Source organism: Amblyraja radiata, unplaced genomic scaffold (assembly GCF_010909765.2).
Source record: "Amblyraja radiata isolate CabotCenter1 unplaced genomic scaffold, sAmbRad1.1.pri scaffold_592_ctg1, whole genome shotgun sequence".
Lineage (NCBI taxonomy): Eukaryota > Metazoa > Chordata > Chondrichthyes > Rajiformes > Rajidae > Amblyraja > Amblyraja radiata.
The window spans coordinates 66959-84443 of record NW_022630636.1 but is presented as its reverse complement, the minus strand read 5'-3'; the positions used below and the strand labels follow the sequence as shown (position 1 = coordinate 84443).

At 43.1% G+C, this 17485-nt stretch overlaps 2 long non-coding RNA genes across 2 annotated transcripts; both read right to left on the bottom strand.

Annotated features, from left to right (window-relative positions):
* Positions 1-4003: 4003 nt before the first annotated feature.
* On the bottom strand, positions 4004-4964 carry LOC116970163. The gene is made up of 2 exons (XR_004411040.1): positions 4785-4964; positions 4004-4038 (listed from the first exon to the last, which is right to left on the bottom strand). It is a non-coding gene; the product is annotated as an uncharacterized LOC116970163 (long non-coding RNA).
* Positions 4965-8487: 3523 nt separating this feature from the next.
* On the bottom strand, positions 8488-14828 carry LOC116970162. Its single transcript, XR_004411039.1, has 2 exons — positions 14716-14828; positions 8488-8573 (listed from the first exon to the last, which is right to left on the bottom strand). It is a non-coding gene; the product is annotated as an uncharacterized LOC116970162 (long non-coding RNA).
* Between the last annotated feature and the right edge of the window lie 2657 nt (positions 14829-17485).

The following is a 17485-nucleotide window of genomic DNA, read 5'->3' as shown; positions in this document are numbered from 1 at the left end:
CCTCTCACCTTAAAGATATGCCCTTTCGTATTTGGTATTTCAAATCTGGGAAAAGAATTCTGTCTCCCCTATCTATGCCTCTCATAATTTTATATACTTCTATTAAGTCTCGCATAAAACCCCTGGCATTCCAGGGAACACAATCCAAGTCTATCCATCTCTCTGCTCATCAATGCTGTTAAAAGTCTTGCCATTAATTGTATAATTTCTCCTTACATTTGACCTACCTCCTAGAGTGCAACACTTGCTCGGATTAGACTATCTGACATATCTCCATTTCTGTAGCTGATCTATGAGCCGCGGTATAATTTGACAGCCTTCTAGACAGTCCGCGACTCCAGAGATCTTGGTGTAATTTGTAAATTTACTAACCAATCCATCTGCGTTTATGTCCACGTCATTTATATATATCACAAACAGCAGAGGTCCCAGCAGATCACTGCGGAACTCCACTGGTCGGCGCTCCAGCCTGAACATGATATTTCCACCACAACCCTCTGTCTTCTATCAGTAAGCCAGTTATGAATCTATACAACAAAGTCATTGTTAGCCCCATGCATCTTAAACTTCTGGATCAGCTCAGTATGTGGACCTTTATCATGCATTACCATACACACTCTACCCTCATCGATCACATCCTTGATCAAGTTAGTAAGACATGACATGCTGCATACAAAGACAAGCTGACTGTCTCTCATTAACCCATTCCCTGCCAGGTGAGAGTAAATCCTATCCCGTAGAATCCTCCCTACCATTGACGCGAGGCTCACCGGCTATTGTTTCACTCTACTTCACCTACTTAGATAAAGGAACATTAGCTTCTCTCCAGACCTTGGCTGTGGCTAGAGAAGATGCAACGGTATTCGTTAAGGTTCCCGGAATCTCCTCTCTTGCCTCAATAACCTGGGATATTGCCTCACATCCTGAGGATTCATCCACGTTAATGCTCTTCAAGATCCCCCACACCTCTGCTTTCTTAAACTCACATTGCCCTTGCATACGAGTGTTCTCCACACTGTCCTCCATGTTCCGCTCCTTAGTGAAAACAGATGCAAAGTGCATGTTTAATGCCTCGCCTACATCGCAAGACCAAGCACAAATTCATATCTTTATCCTCGAGTTACCTTCTTATTTTATATGTCAGTATAAAAAGCCTTGGGATTCTCTTTAATTTGACAGCAAAACCTGGCTCTTCTAATTGCCCGCCTGAGTTCTTCCCTCTTTGCTTTATATTCCTCAAAGGCCCCAGGACACGCAGGGTCCGTGTGGGCCACCGGGAGTTAGTGGCGAGGTGTCGACTGTGCCTGGAAACATGGTCACTGGGTTGTCTCCCAGTATGCATCAAGCATCATACAACCCCACTCCCTCCCTCGCAGCTATCCTCCTGCTCAATGCACAGTCCCTAGAAAATATGATAGAAACATAGAAACATCGAAAATAGGTGCAGGAGTAGGCCCTTCGAGCCTGCACCGCCATTCAATATGATCATGGCTGATCATCCAACTCAGTTTCCTGTACCTGCCTTCTCTCCATACCCCGTGATCACTTTAGCCACAAGAGCCACATCTAACTCCCTCTTAAATATAGCCAATGAACTGGCCTCAACTACCTTCTGTGGCAGAGAATTCTACAGATTCACCACTCTCTGTGTGAAAAATGTTTTTCTCATCTCGGTCCTAAAAGACTTCCCCCTTATCCTTAAACTGTGACCCCTTGTCCTGGACTTCCCCAATATCGGGAACAATCTTCCTGCATCTAGCCTGTCCAACCCCTTAAGAATGTTGTAAGTTTCTACAAGGTGATGTAAGGGCAAGGTTGCTTTACCTGAGAAACAGAGGTGAAGTAGTAGAGCTGCTGCCTCATAGTGCCAGAGATCAGATTTGATCAGTGCTGTCTGTGTGGAGTTTGCACATTCTGTGATCGTGTAGGTTTTATCTGGGTGCACTGGTTTCTTCCCACATTCCTAAGTGGTGAAGGTTTGTAGGTTATCTGCCTACTGTAAATTGTCCCTAGCATATAGCATAGCATACAGAAGTGGGATCCTTCTTGTTTCGCTTGGGCAACTAACAACCCAGGGGTATGAAGCAGTGTTCAAGTCAGATGATTTAGAGTCATAGAAGAAATCTAGATTATGGCAACAAGCCCACTCAGGTAAGACAGCAATTCCCCAATATCATGTTGTTCAAGAAGGAACTGCAGATGCTGGAAAATCGAAGGTACACAGCAATTCCCCAATATCATGTTGGGCAATTTACAGAGGAACAGTCCAATCCACTAGGTATACAAAAATGCTGGAGAAACTCAGCGGGTGCAGCAGCATCTATGGAGCGAAGGAAATAGGCAACGTTTCTGGCTGAAACCCTTCTACACACTATTCAATATTTCTGTTGTACACTATTCACTATTTCTGTTTGTACAGAACCAGATCACTTTCCAAGTCTCATCTATCCCTGCAAAGTGCTGAGTCAGGTGGTCTGGATGAGGCTGGAGATATCTGGTGTGTATAGGATCTCAGAGAGCAGAACATGTGGCCTGCACTCCTGCTGTATCCACCCTCAAGACTGAAAAGCTGGTACGTGCCGACAATTGTGGAGCTGCCTCCCAGATTCAGCAATTTGCCCTCATGGATAACTCACCTGCTAATTGCCCACTAACTAATTCACTGGTACACTATGATGCTAAGACATTACTAAACATTAATCAGCTACATTAACTGTCCTTTAAGTAAACTTTCATTTATTGCTGCTGGACAAAGATGAAATCAAATAAGCATTAACAAATTGTGAGATACTAACTGAAATTCACGACAATAATGTGCATTTTATAGGATATGCAAAAACTACCATTCAATAAAAAAACTATTTTATTAGCAACTGTTAAACAGGTCTGTTAATCGTGCATTCTACAACCTTCAGATCACGTCCCCAGCTACTACACAATACTGAAAGCACAAGCTAAACATTTCTGAAACTTTTTTCCAATCATCTTTAAAATTACCTTCATTAGTAGGTGTGAAGACATTTTAGCACTACCCAGAAACCCAAAAAATGGTGACCAAAGTAAAACACTAGCCAATGTTAGCCTAAATGAGCAGAATTGTAATTTCCTGAAGCATTTACTAATCTGAGTGCTTGGTTAAGTGAGCAGACAGGTGTTGGACATGGCAGGAGAAGCAACATCTACTGATCGAGTGAATCAAGCAGGCAAATAGTTACAATAGCAGGCAATGGATGCCTTGCTCACCCACCAGTACAAGGCCAGATACTACTACTGCACAACATTTATAAAACTAATCCCATATTAAAATAAATGGTACATTTACAAATTAAACTATCCAATTGTGGATTAAAATGAAGGGGAAAGACTTTTACCAAAAATGCTTCATTTTACAATAAACTGTTGTGAGTGGAAGTATTTCCCGAACTGTGGGAATAGTCAATGACCTGTTACCACAAGGGTTTGACTGCACACTATATACTAACTCACTGGGGCGACTCCAGGCTCACACCAACATGACAATCAAATGTGCAGTTATGTTGCTGAATCACTGACCTGAACGAACAGTCATACAACTAAACTTTCTGATCAATGTCTCCATCACTAGTTGTCACCTGGAATCTTCCTTAAAACATGTCTAGGGAAGGAACAGGGCGGAGATATTCAGCCAAGATGTTCATTTCGCACAGGAGCCTGCAGGTCTAAGCCTGGCTATCCTGCATATTCACCATATTCCAGTTAGTCACTTCACAAAGGATAAACAGAAATGTTAATAGAGTCGACTTATCAGCATATAATGATGGAATGTGCAGCGGTAAACCCTCAGCAAGCAGCAGTCTGTGTCACTTGCTACTGTGTACCCCAGGAAATGTAGTCGGGGCGAGTTGCAGCGTGATATTCATCAATTAACTGCTGGACAATCTCCCGGGAATTATCCAGTTCATCAAAACTCTCCTTAAATATGTCCTCTTTGCGAAATTGTTCTAAGAATGCTTCTCTTTTTCTGAGTTTATCATACTGTCTGCTGGTTCTTTCAAACAACTGTGGGATGAAGAGAAAACCCTTAATAATCCCATAAACTCAAACACATGTTACATTAAGGTGCAGAATGGTTTCACAGTTTTTTAGTGTGGAACCCTTTAATGTCAAACTCCTTTTTAAAATTCTCGGATGTTCAATATTCTTTGACCGGTATACTATGAATCAGTGTTTTCACACTGAATATTTTATACAGGGCAGGTTTCATATGGTGCTTTATAACATTCAACCAAAACTTTTGTCAACAGTTCTAATCTTGTTGGTTGGAATGTACATTCAATCCATTCATGGTCTCTTGAAACAGACATACCCAGAAACGAGCAACACGACCAAATCCCTCATTCGAGGCAGCAGGATTAGAACTCTTGTCAACATTGTTTTGAATGTATACATACATGATAAAGTACAGTATGGGGATAGGGCCTCAAAGGTTTCAAGGCCATTCCGAGTCAAGCAAGCCAGAATGGCTGATTTGTTGGGACTTTCCACCCCTGGCAGCACACTGCAAGGAATGGTGCTCTGCCAACAGCAAGTGACCAGTGAGTTCAGCCAATGCACCAGTGGGTGCAACAGCTACTATCTTGTTGAACAGAATTTGTTTATAAAGTGTTCTTTACACTCAGTCATTTATTTCACTTTTCACTGCACATCAACAATTTAATCACATAAATATAAACACTCATTGCCAGACAATAAGAGTCAAACTATTAGAACTGTCACGTGTCAACCACAAAGATATTGATACTTACTGAGGAGATGCTGGTATGATTGGCCATCATAAGCCCACTGACACGGTGAGCTGATGGCAGGTATGGAGACTTCCGTGACAATGCCACCTGAATACTGGCTGGTCCCCACGGTATGAAGTTGGCCAATTTTCGCTCTCGTATTCTTTGCAGACTTTTATGGACCTATATAAAGAACGTGGCTTAGAGTGAAAACATAGAAACATAGAAAATAGGTGCAGGAGTAGGTCAATCGGCCTTTCGAGCCTGCACCGCCATTCGATATGATCATGGCTGATCATCCAACTCAGTATCCCATCCCTGCCTTCTCTCCATACCCCCTGATCCCTTTAGCCACAAGGGCCACATCTAACTCCCTCTTAAATATAGCCAATGAACTGGCCTCAACTACCTTCTGTGGCAGAGAATTCCACAGATTCACCACTCTCTGTAAAAAATTATTTTCTAATCTCGGTCCTAAAAGACTTCCGTCTTATCCTTAAACTGTGACCCCTAGTTCTGGACTTCCCCAACATCGGGAATAATCTTCCTGCATCTAGCCTGTCCAACCCCTTAAGAATTTTGTAAGTTTCTATAAGATCCCTCCTCAATCTTCTAAATTCTAGCGTGTACAAGCCGAGTCTATCCAGTCTTTCTTCATATGAAAGTCCTGCCATCCCAGGAATCAGTCTGGTGAACCTTCTCTGTACTCCCTCTATGGCAAGAATGGGTCACAACATCGGAGGCTTGGATTGCCTCAGCGCAGAGGGAGAGCAAGGAGGGAAGAGACAATGACTTTGGGACTTTAAACTGTGTTGTGTGTTTGTAATTTATTCTATGTTATGACTGCAGGCTAAACCATTTCGTTGCACTGAAAAGTGCAATGACAATAAATTGAATCCAATCAATGTCTTTCCTCAGATTAGGAGACCAAAACTGTACGCAATACTCCAGGTGTGGTCTCACCAAGACCCTGTACAACTGCAGTAGAACCTCCCTGCTCTTATACTCAAATCCTTTAGCTATGAATGTTAACATACCATTTGCTTTCTTCACTGCCTGCTGCACCTGCATGCCTGCTTTCAATGACTGGTGTACCATGCCACCCAGGTCTCGTTGCATCTCCCCTTTTCCTAATCGGCCACCATTCAGATAATAGTCTACTTTCCTGTTTTTGCTGCCAAAGTGGATAACCTCACATTTATCCACATTATACTGCATCTGCCATGCATTTGCCCACTCACCCAGCCTATCCAAGTCACCTTGCAGCCTCCTAGCATCCTCCTCAAGCTAACACTGCCCCCCAGCTTCGTGTCATCCTTTTGCATCTGTTGAAGAAGGGTCTCGACTTGAATCTTCGCCCATTCCTTCTCTCCAGAGATGCTGATTCACCCGCTGAGTTACTCCAGCATTTTGTGTCCTCCTTCAATTTAAACCAGTATCTGCAGTTCTTTCTTACGCCCTTTTCTTTAGATTGCTCTTACTTAGTGACAAGCAATTACAGTGCAGTAAATACCAGACACGAGACGATGAGAAACATCTTGTTGCTGTTAGTTGATGATTATTGCCTAGGCATCAGAAAAAAATCCTACTCTTTTCTACAGATGTTTTTACCTCTACATATAAGGAAACTAATTGATCACCACTACCTCAATATCAATAACAGTTGTATTCGTCACTTGCACATAAAGTGCAAATGAAATTAATTTGCCAACAGCAGTACAATTTAAAAAAAGAACACACAAAAACACAATAAAAAATGTAACACAAACATCCACCACAGCATTCATCACTGTGGTGGAAGGCATAACATTTGGCCGGTCCTCCTCCATTTCCCCCCCGTGGTCGGGACCTCAACCCCCGCAGCCATCGCTGCGGGCGTCCAGAGGTTTAGACAAGTTAAAGTCCAGATAAAGTCCAGGTAAGGCCTGAATCGGTGCTTCCCCACCGGAGACAGCGGCTTCAGGTTGGTGTAGGCCGCAGGCTAGCGGTCGAAGATTTAAAGTCCCCGCCGTGCGGCAGCCAGAAGCACCGCAGACCGCAGGGCCGGCGGTCAGAGCTCCTCTCCAGGGATCCCCGGCGAGGGACCCCGCTGCTGATGGTAAGTCCCCGCCGTGCTGGCGGTAGAAGTAGGCCGCGGGCCGGCGGTCGGAGCTTCTTCTCCTCCCGGGTCCCCAACAAGGGATCCCAGGCTGCGGACGGCCCGCCAGCTGGAGCTACGCAGACCACGGCTTCAGGCTGCCGCAGGCCAGTAAACGGAGCGCTCCCCTCTGACAAGCCCCGGTGAGGGCTCGCCCGATCCTCGCCGGGAGTCCGCGCTGCGCCCGCCGCTGAAGCCACGGGCACGTCTCCGGGAAAGGCCGCACTGATCCTCGATGTTAGGCCACGGGGGAGGCGACATGGAAAAAGTCGCCTCTCTGTGGAGGAGGCGACCAAAATGGTTTCCCCCTTACCCCCCCACACAAGACACACAGAGAGACACCAAAAACACACATTAGGACACACTAAAAAATAAAAAAACGTTGAAAAAACCAACACGTGGCTGGCAGGGCTGCCGGCTTGCAGCGCCCCCACCGACCTTGAAACTGTTCCTAATTGTGAACCAGTATCGCCACTCTGACAGCCCAGGAATCGGTCAGCACTAAAAGGTGCACTGACCCCCACCCTGATCGACTACCCCAGGTAACATCCCGGTGAATCTCCTCTGCACCCTCCTATAATGTGGTGATCAGAACTAATCAGATCTCAGCTGGAGTACTGGATGTAAAATCAGAGCATCACCTCCTGACGTATATAATGCCCTGACTGATGAAGGGCAGTATCCCATATGCATTCCTATTGACATCGCTCACCTGCATCTCAGGTCTCCGTGTTCCTCAGTACCCCCAAGACCTATTAATGGTATGTGTCCTAACCTCATTAGTGCTCCCAAATTGCATCACCATATTAATTTGTATTAAACACTATCTGCCATTTTCAGCCCATGTCGTCGCCATCGATATCTCACGACTAGCTTTCACACCTTCAATAACTCAATAACCAGTCTTCATGTCATCTGTGAACCGATGAAGGCAAGCATACCAATGCCTTCTTTACCACTCTAGCCTCTCATGGTGCCACTTTTGGTGCGGGGGTTATGGATTTGGGTCCAGAGATCCCTGCACGTCAATGTTATTAAAGGTGTTGCCATTATCTGTATTCTTTTCTTTTACATTCAACCAACTTGCTTGCAAAAAATGATGATACACACAAAATGCTGGCAGTTAGGCTGCATCTCTGGAGAAAAGGAATAGGTGACGTTTCAAATTGAGACCCTTCATCAGACCTTGCTTGGAGTAAACTGTATCTGCCATTTCTTTGCACATTTCAGTAACTGATCCTACTTTCATTTACCTGCTAACAGCCTTTCTCAATCAATCAAGTTCCTGTCTAATACCATCAAAATCAGCCTTTCACCAATTTAGATTTAATATATTAGTGCACCCTCTTTCCACAACTATTTTTAAATTAATTTAATTATGGTCACAGCTGTCAAAGTGTATCCCCACTGATATTTCAGTCATTTGCCAAGAGGAGGTTGAGTGTTGCCTTTATGGATGTGGAGAGTATCCATACTCATCCTTTCCTTAATGTGGTTCTAACCTGAATCTATATTCTTACCTGAGTAGGGACCACTTCTCCTTGGATAATGTTGAGGATGGCAATGTAACATTGGTTAGTTTGCCTGTCTCTGCCAGTGGACACCATCACATTCTTTGGTTGCAACAGTCTTCGCATGACATCCAGGACTGTAGTTTTACGTATACTTGCCACCTGAGGACAAAAGATGCGCTAGTTTTAAAAATTAGAGAGTTGTAATTATCTATCCCTCCCTTTGAACAAAAGTAGCATAGAATCAGTGAACAGAATTAGAGCCAAAACTAACTAGATTCTCATTAAATAAGGCAAACATATCTGGTATTGGTTTTTGATGGTTTATCATTGTCATGTACAGTGCCCTCCATAATGTTTGGGACAAAGACCCATCATTTATTTATTTGCCTCTGTACACCACAATTTGAGATTTGTAATAGTAAAAAATCACATGATTAAAATGCATATTGTCAGATTTTATTAAAAGACCATTTTTATACATTTTGGTTTCACCATGTAGAAATTACAGCTGAGTTTAAACATAGTCCCCCCATTTCAGGGCACCATAATGTTTGGGACATAAGGCTTCACAGGTGTTTGTAATTGCCCAGGTGTGTTTAAATGTCTCCTTAAAGCAGGTAGAGAGCTCTCAGCACCGAGTCTTTCCTCCAGTCTTTCCATCACATTTGGAAACTTTTATTACTGTTTAACCATATAACCATATAACAATTACAGCACGGAAACAGACCATCTCGGCCCTACAAGTCCGCGCCGAACAATTTTTTTTTTCCCTTAGTCCCACCTGCCTGCACTCATACCATAACCCTCCATTCCCTTCTCATCCATATGCCTATCCAATTTATTCTTAAATGATACCAACGAACCTGCCGCCACCACTTCCACTGGAAGCTCATTCCACACCGCTACCACTCTCTGAGTAAAGAAGTTCCCCCTCATGTTACCCCTAAACTTCTGTCCCTTAATTCTGAAGTCATGTCCTCTGGTTTGAATCTTCCCTATTCTCAAAGGGAAAAGCTTGATCACATCAACTCTGTCTATCCCTCTCATCATTTTAAAGACCTCTATCAAGTCCCCCCTTAACCTTCTGCGCTCCAGAGAATAAAGACCTAACTTATTCAACCTATCTCTGTAACTTAGTTGTTGAAACCCAGGCAACATTCTAGTAAATCTCCTCTGTACTCTCTCTATTTTGTTGACATCCTTCCTATAATTGGGCGACCAAAATTGTACACCATACTCCAGATTAGGTCTCACCAATGCCTTGTACAATTTTAACATTACATCCCAGCTTCTATACTCAATGCTCTGATTTATAAAGGCTAGCATACCAAAAGCTTTCTTTACCACCCTATCTATATGAGATTCCACCTTCAAGGAACTATGCACGGTTATTCCCAGATCCCTCTGTTCAACTGTATTCTTCAATTCCCTACCATTTATCATGTACGTCCTATTTTGATTTGTCCTGCCAAGGTGTAACACCTCACATTTATCAGCATTAAACTCCATCTGCCATCTTTCAGCCCATTTTTCCAAATGGCCTAAATCACTCTGTAGACTTTGGAAATCCTCTTCATTATCCACAACACCCCCTATCTTGGTATCATCTGCATACTTACTAATCCAATTTACCACCCCTTCATCCAGATCATTGATGTACATGACAAACAACAAAGGACCCAACACAGATCCCTGAGGCACCCCACTAGTCAACTGCCTCCAACCCGACAAACAGCCATCCACCATTACCCTCTGGCTTCTCCCATTCAGCCACTGCTGAATCCATCTTGCTATTCCTGCATTTATACCCAACACTTTAACCTTCTTAACCAACCTTCCATGAGGAACCTTGTCAAAGGCCTTACTAAAGTCCATATAGACAACATCCACTGCTTTACCCTCGTCAATTTCCCTAGTAACCTCTTCAAAAAATTCAAGAAGATTAGTCAAACATGACCTTCCAGGCACAAATCCATGTTGACTGTTCCTAATCAGACCCTGATTATCCAGATGCTTATATATATTATCTTTAAGTATCTTTTCCATTAATTTGCCCACCACTGAAGTCAAACTAACAGGTCTATAATTGCTAGGTTTACTCTTAGAACCCTTTTTAAACAATGGAACAACATGCGCAGTACGCCAATCCTCGGGGACTATTCCCGTTTCTAATGACATTTGAAATATTTCTGTCATAGCCCCGGCTATTTCTACACTAACTTCCCTCAATGTCCTAGGGAATATCCTGTCAGGACCTGGAGACTTGTCCACTTTTATATTTTTCAAAAGTGTCAGTACTTCTTTTACTTTGAAACTCATAGTATCCATAACTACACTACTAGTTTCCCTTACCTCACATAATTCAATATCCTTCTCCTTGGTGAATACCGAAGAAAAGAAATTGTTCAATATCTCCCCCATCTCTTTTGGCTCTGCAGATAGCTGCCCACTCTGTTTCTCCAATGGACCAATTTTATCCCTCGTTATCCTTTTGCTATTAATATAGCTGTAGAAACCCTTTGGATTTACTTTCACCTTACTTGCCAAAGCAACCTCATATCTTCTTTTAGCTTTTCTAATTTCTTTCTTAAGATTCTTTTTACATTCCTTATACTCCTCAAGCACCTCATTTACTTCATGCTGCCTATAATTATTGTAGATCTCCCTCTTTTTCCGAACAAGATGTCCAATTTCCCTTGAAAACCAGGGCTCTTTCCAATTTTTACTGTTTCCTTTCAACCGAACAGGAACATAAAGATTCTGTACTCTTAAAATTTCCCCTTTAAATGTCCACCATTTCTCTTCTACATCTTTCCCATAAAACAAAAAGTCCCAGTCCACTCCTTTTAAATCATCTCGCATCTCATCAAAGTTAGCCTTTCTCCAATCAAAAATCTCAACCCTAGGTCCAGTTCTGACCTTCTCCATAATTATATTGAAACTAATGGTATTGTGATCACTGGACCCGAAGTGCTCCCCAACGCATACCTCCGCCACCTGTCCCGTCTCATTTCCTAACAGGAGGTCCAGCACTGCCCCTCCTCTAGTAGGTACCTCTATGTATTGCTGCAAAAAACTATCCTGCACACATTTTACAAACTCCAAACCATCCAGCCCATTTACAGAATGTGTTTCCCAGTCTATGTGTGGAAAGTTGAAATCTCCCACAATCACTACCTTGTGCTTACTACTAATATCTGCTATCTCCTTACATATTTGCTCTTCCAATTCTCGTTCCCCATTTGGCGGTCTATAATACACCCCTATAAGTGTTGCTACACCTTTCCCACTTCTCAGTTCCACCCAAATAGCCTCCCTAGATGAGCCCTCCAATCTATCCTTCCAAAGCACTGCTGTAATATCTTCCCTGACTAGCAATGCAACACCACCACCTCTTGCCCCTCCAATTCTATCACACCTGAAGCAACCATGAGGACCAAAGTTGTACCACTGAAAGTCAAATAACCCATTATAAGACTGAGAAACAAGATTACAACTGTTAGAGACATCAAGCAAACCTTAGGCTTACCAAAATCAACTGTTTGAAACATCATTAAGAAGAAAGAGAGCACTGGTGAGCTCACTAATCGCAAAGGGACTGGCAGGCCAAGGAAGACCTCCACAGCTAATGACAGATTAATTCTCTATATCATTAAGAAAAATCCCCAAACACCTGTCCGACAGATCAGAACCACTCTTCAGGAGTCAGGTGTGGATTTATCAATGACCACTGTCCACAGAAGACTTTGTGAACAGAAATACAGAGGCTACACTGCAAGATGAAACCACTGGTTAGCCACAAAAATAGGATGGCCATGTAACAGTTTGCCAAGAAGTACTTAAAAGAGGAACTACAGTTCTGGAAAAAGGTCTTGTGGACAGATGAGACGAAGATTAACTTATCAGAGAGATGGCAAGAATGAAGTATGGAGGAGAGAAGGAACTGCCCAAGATCCAAAGCATAACACCTCATGTGTGAAACACGGTGGTGGGGGTGTTATGGCCTGGGAAAACTGGCTGCTGAAGGTACTGGCTCACTTATCTTCATTGATGATACAACTGCTGATGGTAGTAGCATAATGAATTCTGAAGTGTATAGACACATCCTATCTGCTCATGTTCAAACAAATGCCTCAAAACTCATTGGGCGGCGGTTCATTCTACAGCAAGACAATGATCTCGAACATACTGCTAAAGTATCAAAGGAATTTTTCAAAGCTAAAAAATGGTCAATTCTTGAGTGGCCGTCAATCACCCGATCTGAACCCAATTGAACATGCCTTTTATATGCTGAAGAGAAAACTGAAGGGTACTAGCCCCCAAAACAAGCATGAGCTAAAGATGGCTGCAATACAGGCCTGGCAGAGCATCACCAGAGAAGACACCCAGCAACTGGTGATGTCCATGTATCGCAGACTTCAAGCAGTCATTGCATGCAAAGGATATGCAACAAAATACTAAACATGACTACTTTCATTTACATGACATTACTGTGTCCCAAACATTATGGTGCCCTGAAATGGGGGGACTATGTATAAACACTGCTGTAATTTCTATATGGTGAAACCAAAATGTATAAAAATGGCCTTTATTAAAATCTGACAATGTGCACTTAAACCACATGTAATTTTTTCAATTACAAATCTCAAATTGTGGAGTATAGGGGCAAATAAATAAATGATGGGTCTTTATCCCAAACATTATTAGGAAAAGGGGAGATGGAAAAGTAGGCATGCAGGTGCAGCAGGCAGTGAAGAAAGCGAATGGTATGTTAGCATTCATAGCAAAAAGATTTGAGTATAGGAGCAGGGAGGTTCTACTGCAGTTGTACAGGGTCTTGGTGAGACCACACCTGGAGTATTGCGTACAGTTTTGGTCTCCAAATTTGATTAAGGACATTATTGCCATAGAGGGAGTGCAGAGAAGGTTCACCAGACTGATTCCTGGGATGTCAGGACTTTCATATGAAGAAAGACTGGATAGACTCAGCTTATACTCGTTAGAATTTAGGAGATTGAGGGGGGATCTTATAGAAACTTACAAAATTCTTAAGGGGTTGGACAGGCTAGATGCAGGAAGATTGTTCCCGATGTTGGGGAAGTCCAGGACAAGGGGTCACAGCTTAAGGATAAGGGGGAAATCCTTTAAGACCGAGATGAGAAAAACATTTTTCACACAGAGAGTGGCGAATCTCTGGAACTCTCTGCCACAGAAGGTAGTTTGAGGCCAGTTCATTTAGTTGAGGCCAGTTGATTGGCTATATTTAAGAGGGAGTTAGATGTGGCCCTTGTGGCTAAAGGGATCAGGGGGTATGGAGAGAAGGCAGGTACGGGATACTGAGTTGGATGATCAGCCATGATCATATTGAATGGCGGTGCAGGCTCGAAGGGCCGAATGGCCTACTCCTGCACCTATTTTCTATGTATCTATGTATTATGGAGGGCACGGTATATTGAGATACAGTGGACTGCTATGTTTGCGCACTATCTGATCAAGTCATATTAGTACTAGCAAGACATAAACAAGGACAACAGGCAACACAAATACCAGAGTACATGCATTAAGGTGTTAGAGTTACAATGAAATTTCCAAGGTCCACAATGAGATAGGTTGGAAGATCAGTACTGCACCCTATCTTATGGGAGGACCATTCACTAGTCTGATATTGTCATAGCTTACACGGTTACCATTTGCTATCAGGATTGCTTGAACATAACCTATATAAATGCATGCACAAGCCCCTCAGACCACCATCTTAATCAGAAGTAGGATGAGCACAGAAATAGTCCAGCTCAGTGGCACAGCTGGTAAAACAGCTGCCTTGCAGCACTAGTGATTCAAGGTCGATCCTGACCTCGGGTGCTGTCTGTGTGGAGTTTGCATGTTCTCATCGGTTTAAGATGAAGGGTGAAGATGTTATAGGAATGTGAGGGGTCACTTTTTCACACAAAAGGTAGGTGTATGGAACAAGCTTCTGGAGGAGGTAGTTGAGACAGGGATTATCGCTATGTTTAAGATGCAATTAGACAGGCACATGGACAGGACAGGTTTAGAGGGACGTGGGCTAAACGCAGGCAAGTGGGACTAGTGTAGATGGGACACATTGGTTTGTGTGGGCAAGTTGGGCCAAAGGGCTTCTTTCCACACTGTATGATTCTACGACTCTAAACCAGTGATCTTCTCAGAATAGTGGAGCACATTGGCCCTCGAAGATACAAACCACTACAATGTTTCATGACAAACAAATTAATTGTTGTTACATCAAAACATAATTTAAGACATAACACGAATCACCACGTACTGATTGATCTGTCGTAAGCGGAGTATAGCCAGTCATGAGAAAATGAAGCCTTGGAGTGGGAATAAGGGAAGCAATCAGTCCAATTAGATCATTATTCATATAGCCTGGGTACCGGAGTGTGGTGGTACTTGCAGACATGATCGTGGACACCTATGAAAACAAATCACAAAACAAAGTCATACTGCAGCTAAAATCAATATATCCTCTATCATTAAAACTCATCAACACACTAGGTGAGTAAACCTAAACAGAAGCTGATCAAAGCTTTGGTGCTGGGAAGCAATAAATGGAAGCATAATTTATCAGTACAAACCCAAGAACAGAATTAGCTTGATCAGATCAAGGCTGCAAGATAATTCCAGCTGCCCATAAAACTGCATTTCAACATTAGATTACCCTCCATGAGAGCCCCTTCCCCGAGCTGTGCCTCCCACATTATAATGCCAAAGAACTAATGTGTTAGCCGTGCTTCCGATTACTTTTTCTTCTGACCCAAAAGGCGAGCAGCCGAAACGTTAAGCTGGGAAAGTCGGTGGGTGGCAGCAGTAACAATAGCAATAGACAATAGACAACAGGTGCAGGAGTAAGCCATTCATTCGGCTCTTCGAGCCAGCATCGCCTGTCATGGAGGGACATTGTATAAACACAGCTGTAATTTCTACATGGTGAAAATGTATAAAATACCCTTTAATAAAATCTGACAATGCGCACTTTAACCACACTTGATTTTTTTCTATTACAAATCTCAAATTGTGGAGTACAGAGGCAAATAAATAAATGATGGGTCTTTTGTGTTATGGTTTAAAGGGGCAGAGTGCTTTGGGATGTGATTCTAGAGCAGAGGTCTCAGCAGCCAGGTCTGGAGGAGATAAGGGAGGAGGTGAGATTTTAATGAGTAAGGCAAAACAAAATATACACCCACTTCCAGTCCCAGGTCCCTCTCTCACCTCAGCCTTCCATGCATTTGTTGCTCAAATATTCCCTGTGGCCTTTGAACTCAGAAGGCTAAGGGGTGATCACATGAAGTTGTAGATATTATCGTCCATATAGTCTGAGCATTTGACAGCACTGGGCCTCTATTCGCCGGAGTTTGGAAAGTTGAGGGGGGACCTCATTGAAACTTACAGAATCCTGAAAGGCATAAATAGAGTGGATGTGGAAAGGATGTTTCCACCAGTTGGAAAGGTTAGGACCAGCGGTTATAGTCACAGAATTAAAGGGCACTTGTTTAGATACGAGGTGAGGAGGAACTTCTTTAGTCAGAGGGTAGTTAATCTGTGGAACTCATTGCCACAGAGGGCTGTGGAGGCTGGCAGTGGATATTTTTAAGGCAGAGAGAGACACATTCTTGATTAGAACAGGTGTCAAGGGTTATAGGGTGAAGGCAGGATAATGGAATTAGGAGGCAGAGATCGGACATGATTGAATGGCGGAGTGGTCTCAATGGGCCAAATTGTCTAATTCTACTCGTGTAACGTGAACTTTTACCCTAAGAAGGGAAATCAGGAACAAGAGGACTTAAGTTTAATGTGAAAGTGAAAAGATTGAATAGAAATCTGAGGGCAGCATTTTCACACAGAGGGTAGGTAAATAGAACAAGCTGCTCGAGGAGGTAGTTTAAGCTTCGATCGCCCCGACGGCCTCGACCACGGGATAATAAAGAGGAAGAAGTTTAAACTTTATTGCCTTCCATTATAGTGAGGAGAGTGGGAAATCCGCTGTGGTGGATGTTCATGTTAATTTTGATGTAGGTGTGTCTTGTTGCTTTTTTTTAGTATGGCTGTATGGTAATATGAGTTTCACTGGACCTTAATTGGTACATCTGACAATAAACAGACCTTTGAACCTTTGAACATTGAACAGACATTTGGACAGGTACTTGGATAGAAAAGGCTTCCAGGGATATGGGCCACATACAGGCAGGTGGAACTATTGTAGATAGGAAATCTGGTCTGTACAGGCTAGTTGGGCAGAAGAGCCTGTTTCCATGCAGTATGATTGTAGGTCTGATTAGAGATAGCCAGTGAGCAGGGCAGTTTATATGGACTTCAGAAGACCATTGACAAGTTGCCTTATGGTAGGCTAGTGTGGAAGGTTAGATCACATGGAATCCAAGGCAAGCTACACAATTGGATTCAAGATTGGCTTGGAGGAAGGAGTCAGTGGGTAGTTTTGGAGCAGTTTCTCACATTGGAGGCCTGTGACTAGTGGAGTGATCCAGATGTCGGTGCTGTCTCCACTGTTGTTTGTTAGCTACATTAACAATGTGGATGACAGTGTTGTTAACATTGTAAGTGAATTTGTAGACTATGGTAATAACACCATAATTGTTCAGTCACATTCAGGGAGAGCATGGTGACACTGGAATTCTCCACCCTGGAGGTTAGATTGTTGGTGATAGAGGCCATAGATCAGTTTTTCAAGATAGGGAATGGAAAGCTGCATGCAGTTGGCACAGAAGAAGAGTTGTGGTGTGGAGTAAATTGGACATGGTCATATTAAATTACAGTGTGAGGAGACAGGTGGCCTACTCTTACTCTTGTCCCTTTTGTGTTATGGTTTAAAGGGGCAGAGTGCTTTGGGATGTGATTCTAGAGCAGAGGGTCTCAGCAGCCAGGTCTGGAGGAGATAAGGGAGGAGGTGAGATTTTAATGAGTAAGGCAAAACAAAATATACACCCCCTTCCAGTCCCAGGTCCCTCTCTCACCTCAGCCTTCCTTGCATTTGTTGCTCAAATATTCCCTGTGGCCTTTCACAGACCTTGCCTCTG